We start from the raw sequence: 13,373 nt of genomic DNA, 5'->3' as shown, positions 1-13,373 counted from the left end.
CTGGTTACGGTGTTCGCTTTGTAAGCGAATGGTTCTGGGTTCGATGCCCATCTGCTCCCAACGAGAAAGTTAAGAACACATGAATTTGAAATGATAAATATGAACGAAAAATCAAAGTCGCTCGAGGTGGGGTTCGATCCCCCGTCCTTTGGATTGGTAAGCAAAAATGCTAACCACTAGGCCATGACGACTTGGTGAGCGTGGACTGGAATTAGGAATACTGTTACAGAGAGCGAGTTGTGGCGCTTTAACCACGGCAAATAGTGTCCAGGGCATTCGTGGAAATACAATGTCCCATCCCAGAGGGTCCCGGAGTACCAAACCTTCTTAGCATGGTGCTCCCAACGAATACAACCAAATCTCGGAGCGTATGGTGGTGTGTCCCCACGCTTCTTCCTCCCCTGTCGATTTAGAATTGTGTTGTTGTTCGAACACTCAGTGCTCAAACTCAACCCAATTACGAGTCATCTCTGCGATACGGCTTTACGCAGTAGGCCTGGCCGCTTTAACGCTTGTGATGTTTCAATGCATTTTCAATGCAATGGCGCACTACAAATGTTAATAAATGACAAGAAGAGTGCTAGGCGTCATCTAACCTAAGGCACTCTCCAGGATCCCTTCGAAAGATTGGCTGCGCTAGGGTCTGATTAGATTAGATTAGATTAGATTAGATTCAGCTTAATAAATGACTTCGGCTAAAACAATTTCAAAGCAATAAAAGTAGTGTAGACGCTATTTCATATTAAACCCTGTTAGCTCAAGTGTAAATTCTTTACATTAAACTGTAAACAGTTTTAAACAAATTAACCAAATTCTACTTGCACAACCCTCTTTTTCCAATTTTCGTCCAATTTGGCCATGTTAAACATAATCGTGAAAAAAACTTAATTTTGATCTTGGCAAAAAGGGGTACCTTATTTTCAGATGATATAACAACAATTTTCGTTTAAAAAACTAACCAGAGTTATTATAGTTAATTTTCATTCGAAAATATCGTAATTTTTGTTGCTTTACGAATAAACAAGATCCCAGTTTCGGAAGCTTCAGAAACGAATATTATCTGAAATATATGTTTTCTTATGCTGAAAAACTTTGGGTGAGACTTAGCAAACATCAAGTTTCCTGTTTTTAAACCTTTGCATGGCAATATCTCAGCAACTAAGGGTTATATAAACAAAGTTCAATAAAGCAAAATATAGAGAATTTTCTCAGCTTTAAAAAAATGTTCAAAAGTGGGCAAACATTAACACAAATTAAAAAAAAATGAAAAACTGCGACTATTTTCAAAAAAGTTACCTGAAAATGGCTGTAACTTTTTGATTGCAAATTCGATTTTACAAATGAAGTTGAAAAAATTTTGTGACCAGAATTTCGATTTTTTGAAAACATTAGATTTTTTGCACATCCTGGAAATTTCTGAAAAGTTAGCATTTGATGTCCCCTAAAACATATCAAAAAATGAAAAATTAAAATTAAAAATCACCAAAAAATTTTACCGTGTATCACATTTTTCCAGTGTAGTCCTTATCCATACCTACAACCTTGCCGAAGACACCAAATCGATCTGGTGATTTGGTGACAGATTTTTGAATTACCATATAAATAATTAATAAAAAAAAAGACCGATTTCGTAGAGAATTGCTCAGGTGTCACCGACCTTTGCAGCTCGCGTAAAAATTCGCGTCATTTTCGCGGTTTCTTCGCCCGCCCTCGTGCGATTCCTAATGCCATCGATCTGGCAGAGACAAATCCGACAACTTCCTTGTAGAAAAGCCATCGTTTCCTACCTTTCCGCCATCGTGTGCAAATACGCCCTCTATCGGGTACCGTCAACTGAGGTGAAACGGGACTTCTGTATGAATTTGGAACTCGTTGCTCCCAATTTGGAACTCTTTGTACAATTTTTTTTTCTGTTCATAAAACCAACTGAAAATTGTCTTAATTTACACCATGTGTCCCGATTCTCCCCAGTTGTCGATATCCCCTTTGGTGAACCCAGCTAAATCCAATATTAAAATGGATTCGTAGTCTCTCCCTCTATGGTAAAGGTCGCCCATGTTCGTAGATATGGAGAGGGTCGACGGCTTACAATTTGCATTTTGACTTGAATGTCTGTGCGCATGGTTTGGATGCTAATTTTTGTTTAACAAAGTTTTGTTTTCTGGTTCTGTTTCAGGTGTGTGTGCGTGACCATTGAAGGTGTGCAATCGGATTATCTATTGACCGGCGAAACTTTGGCTTCCGACAACAACCGTGACGTCAATTGAACAGAGAAGGTGAGTTGTTTTATCAAGGTGTTAATTAGATTGATTTTAGCTTTGAGGATTGTTGAGGATTTCGTCACGTCCTAAGCTCACGTCCAAACGCTGAGTGACAATCTAATCTATAGAGGCCATATCAACACGCATGACCCAATTGTTCAAAATCAACTCTTCAAAAGGGCAAAAAACCCCCAAGACTAATATCCGTTGAAGGGTCACCCAGTTCCTAACCTCAAACTGTTCACGAACACCCCGCAACCCATCGTCGGTGAAAACGACCAAAATTATAATTATCACGCTTCGATTGGAGTGTGGCCTGATGTAGGTCAGCAGTATCAATGCTAGAGGCCGGTCAAGCTTATACTTCCAGCAAACTCCCAACCAACCATCATCGATCGTCTGGTTCGTATAGAGCGATAGAGAGTGAAGCCAAAACACTCGGCAGTTCAGTGGCCACATGCGCCGAGCTCTAGCATAAACAACAACAACAAAGTATCAAACCGCTCCTCCGGCCATCAACTTCAGCCAGTCGGAGCTGTGAAAGGGAAAACGTAAACCTTCTTCTCGTTTAATGGCGTTTTCGCTTTCAGTTTGAAGAGATGCAGTTTCCCTTCGTTTTGGGCAAACTATTCGGAGCTAGGCAAAACCGCACAAATCATAACAAAAACATAAACCCAACCGTTGAAGAGCATCAAAAAAGAATGGTGAAGGTGGGCGAGCCGTCAAGATCGTATCACGAGCTGAGCGCGATCAAGGTGTGACGGATTGATCGAGGGGTGATCACGATTTATCTACCAAAAACAGAAGAAGATAAAAAGAGATATAAAAATGGACCACGCGTGAATTTGATGGTATCAAATTTGTACTTTTTCACGGTGGAATGGAGACGATGGTGGCTCGTGATGCCTGATGCCTGATGGTCGCGGATTAATCGTATGAATTAAATGTAGCTTAATGTAGCGAACTTTTTTATTGAATTGTTCAACGAAATAACGGATTGTAGAATTAAAGTGAGGCATTGAGAGCTTCACAAAATGGCGTTCTTAACTCAATTTGGCCCAAAATGCACGTGCGGCAAGATACCGTAAAACGGGGTGACTTTGATAGGTTCGCGATTTTTCCGCAAAATGAAGAGTACAATTAAAATACTTACGGAATGGTTTAAAATCAAACTGACTGTGGTAGAGAAGTGTTCAAAGTACCTCAAAAAGAACTATTCATAAAATCAGGGCTGCGGAGTCGGGTCATATTTCAAACGACTCCGACTCCGACTCCGACTCCGGCTTTCTCAGATTAGCCGACTCCGACTCCGACTCCGGCTCCGGCTTTCAACAAATGGTTGGCTCCGACTCCGACTCCGACTCCGGCCTACCAACTCTAGCCGACTCCGACTCCGACTCCGACTCCAGCTTTCAACAAATGGTTGGCTCCGACTCCGACTCCGACTCCACATATTTTTAAATGTTTCAAAAATTAGTTAACTATTATTAGTTAATTATTTTTAAAACATTGATAAATAGGATTATTTTAATACTCTCTAAGCGTCATGTTTTTCTCAAGAAAATAAGTTAAGTAAAAGTAAAGTAAAGTAATAAACGGAAAAAAAGTTTCTAGGTTACAAGTTTTATACGTTATGGAAACAGAAATCAAAAAATATCTTCAGTTTTAGAGGCATTTTGAGAAGAACAGTTTTGTAGTAAATTTGGATTTATTTGCTTAACCTCAAATTTGAAAATATGTTTTTCAAAGCTAATAAATTTAAATATTAAATTGTTATTTTTGAATGAATAACTAAAAGGAACCTGGCCTTAATGATCTATTGAACATTAAAATTCAATTTGCTCACTTTCAGGCTGACATTTGTAAGAAGCACAGTGACAGGCACCTTGATTTTAAATGACAATTTTAAACGAAACATTTTTTTTGTTTATTTTTTAAGACGAACATGGAAATCACGCCATGGCTGAAGGAGATTATTATTGCAAATCAATGTATCTAAACAATTTCTTCGTGGAAAGGACGCTTAAGATGTCCTTTTCAAATATCTGTGACATGAAAAATATTTTACCCTGGAATTGTTTTGTTTATTTTAATTTAAAAATTTTATATATTTTAAGAAGGAAGCACACGATACTTTGTGAATCTTCACCTAAAACGAAGCTTCATGAATGATCTTACGCCTCCATCAAAATATATGAAAAAACTTAAAATATAATAAAAAACAAATATCCACAAGTAAAATTTTTTCTAGGTCACAAATATTCTATTTTTTTTAAGGTACATTGAAATGCAATGATTATCACTTTCCTTCATATTAACGTGGGACAAACAGTTTGAGAAAAGTCGTACCAGTTGATATTATTTTGATTTTGTTTTTTTTTCATAATATTTAAAAAATAAATTAAAATCCTATATTTTGTTCTACACATTTTTTTATTAGTTCATTTTTGTACTGAGTTCTTGAGATTTGTTCAACGATAATTTGCAACGATATCAAAATAGTTTACCTAAAATCAACATCAACATCAACAATCAATGATTATTTCAAAATTTGTTGCAACTTGTTTTGATATTTTTTGTTAGTTTCAAATAATTTTAAATGCAACCCTTTGATTTTCTTGTACTCAGTTATAAACAAAATGCGCATGTTGAGTTCCAAGTAAGAGATTGTTATTATCGTTGATTATTTGTATCAAAAGTTAAACTGTCAGTGACTCTTTTTCGATTTCCAAAAACAGTTATTACTATTTTTAATCTTTTTATGTACCTCGTAATTTTTTCCTAAAAAATGATTTAACTTAAAACTTCCAAGACATATGCTATCGGGGTGAAAGATGACTGTGTGTGTACTTTTTTTCAGAAATAACTGGATGAAATTTGGTCAAATTTGAATTGAAAAGGCACATAAATATAGGCAAAAGGAAGCATTCAATAACTGACTACATAACCAATATTTTTTTATTATTTTTTTAAATTATGATACTACATACTTGGCTAAGTGGTTATCATTTAGTGATTATAGTGTAATAACACAATTAGAGCTTTTCAATCACAATAAAAAAGTTTCAAAAACATAATGTCATCTGATAAATCAATTATAAATATAAGATGTTTTGTAAATAAAGCTGTTCTATAGGAAATACTGAACAATAAAAAAACATATTTTTAGTTAAATTTAAGATAACTCTGGCTCCGACTCCGACTCCGACTCCGGGTTATCAGAAATCTTCGGCTCCGACTCCGACTCCGACTCCAGCTCTTAAAATTTAGCCGACTCCGGCTCCGACTCCGACTCCAGCTGTTAGAGTTTTGACGACTCCGACTCCGACTCCGACTCCAGGTCCCCAAAAAGACCCGACTCCACCGACTCCGGCTCCGACTCCGACTCCGACTCCACAGCCCTGCATAAAATTTTGAAGTTTAAAAAGTTAGCTAACTATAGTTAGGAAAATGTTGATGAAAGTCATTATTTTAAGTTTCTCAAAGTGTCATGATTTTCTCATTGAACATGATTTTGAATCGAAAAACGAAATGCATTTTCGGATTCCTTGGACAATTTTCCACTAGGAGAAGGTTAAATAAGTTTGTAAATAATAAATAAAATGTTTTTTTGAAACATAATTTAAAAAAAATCTCCAAATTCATAGGCCATTTCAGTTGAACAAATTTCATGTAAAATGTGAGAACTTGTGATTCGTGTTCATTCAGTATTAAATGCAATATTAATCGATAATTTTATAAACAAAACTAGTTTTAACAAATTTCAGGCAAAATTCCGACTTTTTATTCATTTTACCTAAAATTTATATGTTTTTGCCTTTCTTACTAAGGAAAGGTATAGGTTTTACTTTAAGCCAGGACGTCATTTCCATCTTCGTAAATATGTCGATTCAGCATGAATTTTCATCGGAAAAATCGTAAAAAAATCACACATTTTCGAAATTTTTCGCATCTCTGGAACCAGTTTTTGCTCCATCGTGCACTATGGCTCAACAAAGTCACAAAAAATTTCGAATTTGGTTGACAAACACGTATTTTGGGAATTTAACTTTTAGTGACAAAATTTGAATACAAAAAACCCTTATCCTTATTTTTTTCTAAAAGTCCTAATCGTAACCTAGAACTTCATCGAAGACACCAAATCGATTAGAAAATCCCTTTTCAAAATTTCATACATTAAGATACTTATTTTGTATGACCAGTCCACTATGGTACATTGGGTGGCCAAGTTTCAAAAAAGTGACCTTCTCCAAATATTTTTTGGTATTTTTTTCTCGAAAGTAAACATTCTAACTAAGAAAAATCCAAATTTTCAAAGCTCTAAGTTTGTTCATTACGGAGATACGCAAGCTGAAAGTCAAAAAATGGAGTAAAAACAAGCGTTTTTCGTAAAAAAGGCTGATTGTTTAATTTTAACATAGCTCAGCCATTTTAAATGTTTTATTAGGACAAATATACATCGTTGGAAAGGTAGTGAGATAAGCTTTGAAACTATTAATAGATAAAATGTTGTTTCCAAACCAAAAACTGAAGTTTTCATCGAATAATTGGAGCATTTTTTTGACAAATCATATTTTTTTGTGTTTGTTAATCGAGTACTTATTTTGCTAACCGATGCTAAACATGAATCTTAGATCACTTGAAAGATTGGATTATAATCTAACATTGCTGAAATTTCCAGCCTGCGATTTTTTGCATTTTCAGAGAAATGCCATTTTGAACATTTACGTTTTATCAAAATTTGCTGCACTCTACATATGCGCCCGTTTATTTCACTTGCTTTGCTACCTACTTCGTGGGCATCGTCGCTTCAAAAATCAATACCTGGTTTCAAGAAGTTCGAAATGACTTTATTGGAATTTTCTGTTGCCTACATTTAAAATTGAGTACCTTAGTCAAAATAAGGTATTCGTACCGAAGTTTCTCAAGCGAAACTGGAGAATCTCAGTTTGATACCGAAAAAAGTATTCAGCAAAATGTTGACTTAGCATGATGAATTTCTGCGATCAATCCATGAAACTGATCCACATTTAAGTTCTATGTTGGTTAGTACAAAACATCATAAAAAGTACCTTTAACATATCCTGAAGCTGTCACAAACTCTATAATCAAATGAATTTTAAGAATATGGTTAAAATCAAGTTATACGGCATGGACTCACAAAAAGAAACACACAACAGGAAATAATGAATATTTGACTTAAAATGAATTTATTACGCTTAACAAAAATTTGTTGGTGGTGAGGAGGAGAGGGGGGGGGGGGGGGGAAAGAAAGAGGAGGGAGGGGTTGTGTCCTTAAATTGGGGTGGGAGCATATCCATAATTTAATAATATAAACTTGCAATATAATATATATGCAATTCTGTTTCACTTGCAAATGTATGAAAAGACTATTTATTATAAACAATCAACTATTGAAAAACATGAAAAGTCATAAAAATCGACATATATCATTTCAATACCATACAATTACCTAAATTTGTATCAAAAAAACATTTAAAAAGCAAAAAAATAATTTGGCCGCCTGTTTGTATGGAGATGGCCCATAGTGCAGTCCTCAAAATTGTATCGAGACTTGTATGGCAAAAATAATGATGCAAAAAAGCTTCTTTTTACATATAGAACGTCTGAACCAAATTTGATCCAAATAAAAAAAAAAAACAATTTTTAAAATCGTGAAATACTATTCGAAAGTCTAGCGACATATGGGCTTGATTAAGTTCATGCGGTTTTTGCGAATTCTCAAAATTTTACAAAACACAAGAAACCATTCTTTGAGACGTCGCAAAACGATAGTTTTTTTTATTTAGATGAAACTTTTTCTATAACCAAAGAAGTTATTCTGCATAATAAATTCATCCATACAAGGTTTCACGCACTTTTGGCAGATGTACTATAAAGACATTCAAAAATCTGTAACTTGAGAATAAATTTTCTGATCGATTTGAAATCTATGGCAAAGCTTCATAGGTATTGCTTAGGACTTCTCAGGAAAAATAGACAAATCGTAAAAAAATATCCCATTTTTTAATTCGACTTTTCACACAACAAATCGAGGTAGAGCAAAATGACATTATTTGAAAAATCTCATTTTCGAACATGTTTAAGATGCCAAAAAATGCAATCTTTTGAGCTTGTCAAAAGATTGTCAAAAAGGTTGTCAAAATTCATTCGGTATTGTTGCCACTTTTTGATAAAAAAGAACCTTATAAAAAAAATGATTTTTTAAATTTAATTTAAATTTAATTTTACATCTGATGTAAAATTACAATAGGGTCCTAAAGCCCTATGTCAATCTTTATGTACAACGTTAAATAAATACGATTAAAAACCATTTCTGATCACTTTTTCTCATTGTAATGCGAAAAAATAAATTAACAAAACAACATTTTTTCGATGGATCAACTATGGTCCCCTTTGAACGAGCTGTCAGGCAGAATCTTTTCTGTCAAGAAGGGCCGCGAGGTTAATTTTTCAAAATTGATTTAAAAATCCATTTCAAATCTTTTGCGGTCGTACTAAGGGTGATCATACTCAGAAAAACAAGCTTTATCGCTGTGAACAATACCATCTGAAATTTAAACTTAATTTTAGGACGCAATTGCAGTCTAAAAGAACTTTAAATAAATTTCGATATAGTGCACCGTTTTCGGGTTATATCAACTAAAAATTGTTTTTTTTTTTTGTTGATAATGTGATTGTTTTACCTGTAAAATTCATTTTACAGTCAAGCTTTGACCATCTCTGAAAACATTTGTGTTTCGCAAAGAAATTTGTTTTAAAGACATTTGAAATTTTATTTGGATTGTAACTATTTTTTCTGAGAAGTACTTAGCAATACCTACAACTTTGGCGAGGAGACCAAATCGATCAGAAAATCTGCCCTCAAGATACAGATTTTTTGATATATTAAAAGCCTTTTTGTACGGACGGCTGTCAAAATTGTATGAAAGCTTTTCCTGTAGCGACGAATCTCCGCAACGTTTCCCACCTAAAACAAGATCAACTCGTATCCGTTTCAAAACTGTGACAAAGTTGAGAAGCATAGAGTTTCCTACAAAGCCATGCGTACATTTCTAGGCAAAAACTATTTGAAATAGTGTTCTCCTGATGTTTTAGTTTGGCTTTTGCTAACTACAAAAAAAACCTCAATAAAACTAGCTTCATCATGCATACTGCAACGCAGTGGGTGTAACGAAATTGCGGATATTTTTAGAACCATCTCCTACGCATAAGGGAGAACCGATTCTCCGAGCTGTTTGCACGCTGAACTCGAGTGCCATTCCAATATTGCAACCGCAATCTATCAAGATAATTTCGTAGAGGCCAACCTCCCATGCTTCCAACCGAAAACCGAATGTCCAACAATTAGAACCGCGTCCGGTCGATAATGGATCTAAATCAAACACCACCGTCTGCTGCTACAGCCATGTAGAGATCTGTGGCTGTTGTGAATTTCATCACGATCACGAGAGCTCGATCACCACGCATTAATTAGAACTTTCGGGGCGGATTTAGTGTGATGGATTTTTTATCCCTCTCGAGTCGATTTAGAGTTTTTTTTCTAATTGACCAACCTCAAATCTCTCGAATCGGTTCGAGAAGGAGAGTTGCCGCAAAAAAAAGCTATCAAATGTGCCATAAGATGCAATCTGGTGTTGGCCAAAACTTCCCCGAGGGCGTCTTGTGAGTTTGAGAAAAAAAACGGGGAAATTTATGTCCTCGGGAGGGAATTATGTCATTCGAGCTGAGAGCGCACAGATGGATGACGAACGTGCGGGGATGATCCAATCTAGGCATCGAGGAATAAACACGTGGTCGAGGAGTCATTTGGGAGTTTATGACTCATGTGGACTGCTGTGTTAAGTAAGGGCAGAATGGAAGGTTTGCAACGAGATGGGTCTTTGTGAAATGGCCTCAAAATGGGTCGAACGATGTGAAGTATTTTGTTTCTCGTTAGGATTTCGATGGACCGGCTTGATTTACGGCTGAAGAAATCACTTTAGTTGGGAAATCATCCAATGAAGTTGAGCCTAACTTAAATTCCATCCCTTACAAATTAAAAACAAAATGTTGTTAGAATAAAATTTAACCTAACCACATTTCAAAGAATCATATTTGCGGTTAACTCTGTACGGTAGGCCTGCCCCTGCAGTACAAGGCAAACTAATGCCGATTGTTTATCACTCTTTTATTGCTTATTAAAACAACTTTCGCATAATCATTCCGGTGCCAATTTTATCACCAGTTACGGGAATGCAAAAAATACATGCGTGCAAGCATAAAAAAGCATTTAACTGTGAAAAGTAAAATTATTTCATCACGCGACCACCAACCAGTCGATTATGTTATGACTTTTTCGCTCGTTCGCCAAAACAATTCCTGCGTCACGTGTTCGTCATCGTTTGGATGATCTGAAGGCTTCAAAAAGCTCCGTTGCACGCAACACGAACTCCGTCAGACATCCAACAGACCACACACATCTGGCAAAAAAGGTAAACAATCACAGTGACAAAAACAAGCCAGCAAAGAAAAGCAAAAAAAAAGTGCAATGAAATCGAAAGTTGTCGGCACTTAGTGCTTGTAAGCACGATTTAAGCACCGCGTACCGGTCGGTGCAGTATGACGATGATGGTGCGGCTTGTAATTGCGTGCTGCTCTGAACGGTGTGTGTATGTGACTAACCTCACCTGAAGGACCGGCTTCTTTCTGGAGGATTTTGAGTCGAGCAAAGAAAAGCAAAATATGCATTTCTCTCTGTAGTTGTAGTTGTTTTGGTGGGTTTGGTGAAGGGAAATTGCGTGGTGACACGGAAAAGTTATTTATTGATTTATTTATTTGACTTTTTTAATAGTATTATTATTGTTCGTTTATTTATTCATGTAATAAAAATAGATGAGTTATTCTCCACTCCTAGCAGAAAAAAATGTATTTTAAAATAATAATTTTGATTATTTAAAATTTTAATGCCGATAGCGCCGATACAAGCCTGCATTAAATTTTGATAGCTAACCTTACATAAATGGTATGTAAATATTCAAAAATATGTTACAAGGACAATTCGGAAAATAATTACACATTTAAAATAATTAACCCATTGTTTTAACTAACATTTCATCATCAATCGTTGAATACACAAAATTTTGATTTTTTTATTTTTTAATCCCTAAAGATGCCATTTTACACTATTAGTTTGTCCATTTAATTTTCCATATAAATTTGGCAGCTGTTCCAAAATATGTATCTTTTGAAGGATTTTTTTTATCGATTTGGTGTTTTCGGCAAAGTTGTAGGTATGGATAAGAACCACACTCACAAAAAATAATACACGGTTAAAAATGTAGGTTTCACTTTTTGTCACTAAAACTTAATTTGCAAAAAACACTTTTATTTGATATGTTTTAGGGGACATCAAGCGCCAACTTTTCAGAAATTGGGCATAAGGCTTTCTAGTCACAAATTTACCAACACATTCAAAGTATGTTTGCATGACAGCTGGACGTTTGTTGGCATCAGGTTTCCTATCTCTTTCTAGCAAAAGTTTTTTTGTCAGGAGACTTCTAGCTGGCTTTTCTGACTGGCTGCCCGATATGTCAGCCAACATACTTCGCAGGGCTGTGACAGCTACAGCTCGATCATTGTTTGCATCAGGACACTGTGACGAGGAGTTCGTCATTTTTGAGTTAAATTATATTTTTTTTTTCACTGGGCCTAGAAAACCTTATACCGAAGGCACGAAGGAAGTTTCAGAACGGATTAAAAAATACAAAAAAAATCGAATGACCAAAATCTCAGAGAATTGTTCTAATTTCACACAATAAAAATTTTTTGTACAATTTTTTGATATAAAATTAAATCTTCGGTATTATCCCATTCCCCAGAATTTCATACGCCAGAACGGACATTTTCCCACACTGAAAGACTGATTAGGGTAAATCCAATAATCGATGGGGTAATTTTTGTCCTGACTAGATAATCCACTAGAGCATCCATTTTCAATTACCATTTTTATATAAAAGCAAAATAAGATGTTCTGATGATAACAAACGATGAAAAACGTTGCTTTTGTTGATACTTGATCATCCATATTCAATAAAACATTATTTCCGTAATTTTATTTGAGAAAATCAAATATAACTTCTTTTGAAATCACCAACGTCGATATCACCCTGCTGTCACTGAGGGGGGCGCTTTGTTATGATTCGTTTTTCTTCGCCGAATGTACATGGCGCTTTTTTCATGTTGCTTTTTTTTCGTCACGAGGTTTATGTAGCCTTTTGTTTGACAGGTTGACAGGGCTATATAAACAGGGACTGCTGATGGCAGAGATTTTGTTTATGGGTCATTCCATCTGAAGCGGAACAGCATTTGAAAATTACCCTCTCCGATCCTGCTCAAATTTGGCAGGGCTGTTGATACCACCAAAACATGCAAGAATTCCGAATTTCATCTAAATCGGACCACCCCCTCCATTTTTGTACCTCCCCAAAAAATCGACTTTTTGGCGATTTTTGACCAAACCTCCTAGTTTCAAACGACGATAACTCAGGAACCACAAATCTTAGAGGGTCGGCCTTAGACTCAATTTTGAAGGAAATTGGACGTAGAATCCATTTCCGTGATCAAAATTTTGATTAATTTATTTTGTCTACCTGTATTGCGCAATTGAAAACTTTAAACGGCCGTATCTCGAAACACCCCAACTTATTTTTTTTATTTGACCTCACCATCGTGTTCCCCGGCCAATTTTACATAAGAATCACTTATCGACAGAAATGAATATGTTTCGTTCCAGAGATATCGAATTTTAAATTTTTGTGTTTTCGAGATTACCTACATCAGCTTCATTCGCCGCATCTGCTAGAAGCACACAGGCGGGCTGTTCAATAACTGCTACCTGGTGTTCTGGGAGATGATTAATTTAATTTATATTTTTATAATTTTACGCAAATATATATTCATATAGCTAATACCTAGAAATTCTAGTATGTTTGGCAGGTTAAGTCCTTGCTCCTAGTTTCGTCCAATTTGCAATACAGGTAGACAAAATAAATTAATCAAAATTTTGATCACGGAAATGGATTCTACGTCCAATTTCCTTCAAAATTGAGT

The 13,373-nt window shown here is 35.5% G+C and overlaps 1 protein-coding gene across 2 annotated transcripts in view; it reads left to right on the top strand.

Annotated features, from left to right (window-relative positions):
• LOC6032540 (CDC42 small effector protein homolog) overlaps window positions 1–13,373 on the top strand; it is a 104,697-nt gene that overhangs the window by 52,720 nt on the left and 38,604 nt on the right. For both annotated transcript variants that reach the window (XM_038263004.1, XM_038263003.1), the window contains exon 3: window positions 2,177–2,276. The gene's annotated coding sequence lies outside the window, so the exon portion shown is untranslated. The remainder of the gene's footprint in view (window positions 1–2,176; window positions 2,277–13,373) is intronic.

Source organism: Culex quinquefasciatus, chromosome 3 (assembly GCF_015732765.1).
Source record: "Culex quinquefasciatus strain JHB chromosome 3, VPISU_Cqui_1.0_pri_paternal, whole genome shotgun sequence".
Classification (NCBI taxonomy): domain Eukaryota; kingdom Metazoa; phylum Arthropoda; class Insecta; order Diptera; family Culicidae; genus Culex; species Culex quinquefasciatus.
The sequence above is the reverse complement of the archived record's forward strand: the minus strand, read 5'-3'. Positions and strand labels throughout refer to the sequence as shown.